Source organism: Etheostoma cragini, chromosome 23 (genome assembly GCF_013103735.1).
Source record: "Etheostoma cragini isolate CJK2018 chromosome 23, CSU_Ecrag_1.0, whole genome shotgun sequence".
Taxonomy (NCBI): Eukaryota; Metazoa; Chordata; class Actinopteri; order Perciformes; family Percidae; genus Etheostoma; species Etheostoma cragini.
Genome location: NC_048429.1, coordinates 1,247,054 through 1,250,743, shown reverse-complemented (window position 1 = coordinate 1,250,743; position 3,690 = coordinate 1,247,054).

Below are 3,690 nucleotides of genomic sequence, written 5' to 3'. Positions count from 1 at the left end.
GTGGGGGTGAACTATACCCAGTGACTAGAGGTGTTGATAGGTGTAAACCCAGCCCTGGGTATCCTGCTCTGCCTTTGAGGAAATGAAAGCTCAGAGGGACCGATCTGGAATCTTCCCCTTATGAGGTCATAAGGGCAAGGTTACCTCCCATTTCATGCGTACATGCTCAGGTCCTATCCCTAAAAACACAGGGGTATTCAAAACCATTAATGATGGCTGCATTCCACTTAGAACTGCATTCCCTGGTGTTGTGCATGCCGACTCACTGAAGTAGCTCACTGGGACACTTGATGGAATTGAGCCATGGTTAAAGTTATCAATTTCAGCTGTCGTTTTCCAACTATTGCAAGTCTAAATGTCGGATGTGAAAAAAAAGGTCCACAGAAGGTCCGGTCTTAGTGTGGCCATAGTAGGAAAGAAAATTCTGGCAAATGGGACTTTACTAACGTGAGCCTACATTTTCTCTACGTCCCAACGTATTTGGCGAAGCTGTTTTCATCTCATCTACATTTGCTAATGCAATACTTCCAAATGTGCATAAAAATACGTTGATGGAAACACGTCTAATGTCACTCTTTACACTACTTCCTCTGCTAGCGCAACGGTCGAATCCCGGTGAGTCTCATAAAGACACTAAAGGGTGATGGATGCCTGAATATGTTACTGTATTTGACGAGTTGGGTGGGAGAACGGGTTGGCACGGTAATCATAAAGCTGCAGCCAGTAACAACGAGTATGTGAAACTAGGTTTTAGGAAATGTTGTTTTTCTGTCCTTCCCCATATTTCACATTGGACGACTTGTGTGTTGAACACGAGGAACACAGAAGCAAACTGTCTGGACTCCAGACGGTTACATAAGCCTTCAACACAGAGGCTTTCTTTCCTGAAGAGGGGTTGACGACAGCTACGCTGAGAGAAAGTGTGTGTGTGTGTGTATGTGTGTTTGTGTCTGTGCGTGTGTGTGTGTGTGTGTGTGTGCGTGTGTGTGTGTGCTCTTGCAAGTGCATGAAGGCATCTATAGGAGTGTCTGATGATGACTGACACAAAGCATTCCCACTGTTTCTCTTAAAGGAGCTGACATGTGCCTCAGGCCTGTCTTCCAACATGTCAGAATGTAGTTTTAACAAATTGGTGACTTTAGTTTACATTGTGCTCACATTGTGCAACAATATACATTGTGTGTATATGAAATGAAGTCACCACTAACGAGGACCGCCGTTTCCCAATTGGTATCAACATGGGATCAGTATTTGCACATGTAATCTGGGCCATGACCTTTACGCGTCTTGTGATTGGGATCAGATCTCAAAAGCATAGATGTTTTGGTTGTATGAGCTACTTCTCCATAGTATGAGTGTGAATATGACTAGCTACAGTAGATGGCGGTCGGCACGCCCCCGGTTTGGAGAAGCAGGCACGACTACCGACACCCAGAAGCTAAGCAACCTCCTGCTGGGGACAGAGGGCTGCGGCAAAAAAAAAAATTAAAAAAATCTGTATCCGTTAAAGTGGACGCTATATCTAGAATATTCTCAGCACTTCACCTTGCTGTCAGACAGACCTTAACGACGGGGACCTTAAGCCGTTATCTCTGGTTTCTAAAAGCCACCAGACTCCTTGGTCATTTACCTCGCAAAACATGGGAGTTGCTGCTCTGCTACTGCCTCCATCGGTTAGTTTGGTTGTTATTCTGGTGGACTAAAGGTTAAGTTTGGATTTACTAAAGTCACCCAATGATAGATAACGGCTTCAGTTCCCAGTCGTAAAGGGCTGACTGGTTGGTGTCAAAATCCAATCAACTCATTTCTTTACATTTAAACATTGGCTAGTTTTCCGTCTTGACTGTAAACTAAATATCTTTGCGTTTGCTGAAAACAAACATCAACGGAGGAGGACAGGAGGCACAATTACGTCAAGCAAAACCGGTTTCAATGTCCATGTGGGCACCTGGGATATGAAGCTCTCTTATAGAGGCAACAGGGGTGCATGCATGTTGTACAGCGTGTGTGTGTGTTTGTGTGTGTGTGTGTGTAAGTGTGTGTGTCAACAGAAAATCTTCGCCCTTGGGCCCCTAACCACATCAATCCGGCCATAATTTAGTAATGTTTTACATACGCAGTGGAAGAAGTATTTAGAGAAGAAGTATTCAGACCCTTACCTTAAGTTACAGTACTAATATCCCCCCCGTAATTCTCTTTTACAAGTAAAAGTTCTGCTTTGAAAAGGTTACTTAAGTAAAAGTACATATGTAAGTGTCATCAGGAAAATGTAATCAAAAGTACTCAATCTGAACAACAAGTGGAAGATGGAAGAAACAAATCAATTACATTTTAGAAAATGTAAAGGATCCAAACTGGTCTCATTGTCTCAGCTGGACTAGTACGCCGTTAAATCGTTGGCTAGTGTACTTTCTAATAAAACATCAGGTTTTATATGTATATATATATATATATATATATATATATATATATATATACGTGTTCTGTGTGCCGACATCTTGATGTATAAAGTAACTAAAGCCGTCAGATTAATGTAGTGGAGTAAAAAAGCACGATATTTCTCTCTGAAATGTAGCGGAGTAGAAGTAGAAAGTGGCATGAAAAAAAAACACTTAAGTAAAGTACAAGTAGCTCAAATTCATACTTTAGCACAACACTTGAGTAAATATACCTAGTTACACTCTACCACTGTGCATGTGCAGTTATGCAGTGTTTAGAGGAGCGAGGGGGCAGGAAATGAGCACATACTCATGTTTTCGCTGCCTTGTAATTACCTCGCCAAACAGGCGCACCCTCTGAAAACACGCGATTCATTCACAGACCGGCAAACAGCGTTAATCTTCATACATTTTATTGTCACGATATTTTCTGTCGGTCATGAGCCGAGACACACAAAGCTTTGGGAGCTGGTTTCTTTACTTTGTGCTTGCAGGAAAAGAACAACAGACTTGAATCTAGACACAGACGAACTAGGTCAGAGCCACGGCTGGACGCTTCACTACAAATGAGGAGGAGGTGCAGAGAGGACCCATGCAGCAGAATACAGAGTATATTTATCCATCTAAAGCCTAAACAGACAAGAATTCAGCTACAAAAATAATATAGAAGGACGACCTTTAGGCACACGGTTATCCATTTTTCTTTTTTTCTTTTTTTACCACGTTACACTTCACAAATCAAAGCAAAGCTGAATATTGTCCAAACTTAACTCTTGATTCTGGAGGGAAAACATCTCGCGGGATAGATGAAAACAAACGAGGAGTATTTAAACTCAGATAGATAGAAAAGTGCCTGATGTTCCGATGTATATGTTGATTTAGTCTGGTCTTTGACATCCTTATCAATACGTCACAACGTTCCATCGATTGCTTTTGTTTTTAGCTTTGAGATGGTCGACGAAAACAATATAAAAACTAAAAACTGTTTAATATTAGCCCAAAAATGGCATTTAGGTAAGGTTTAGTCTTTGTTCTTTTAATTACATTTAACATGGAGTGGCTACATAATTTTAATATTTTTTATTTTTAGAATCCTTTTTTAACCCTTGTGTTGTCTTTCTGTCAAAATTGAAAATCAAAACTTTTTCTCATGTTTTTGTCCCTTTTTTCAACACTTTTGACGCTTTTTTTCAATGGTTGTCACTTTGACGTTTTCAACACACCTAACACTAACTTATTAACTTTAGTTTTC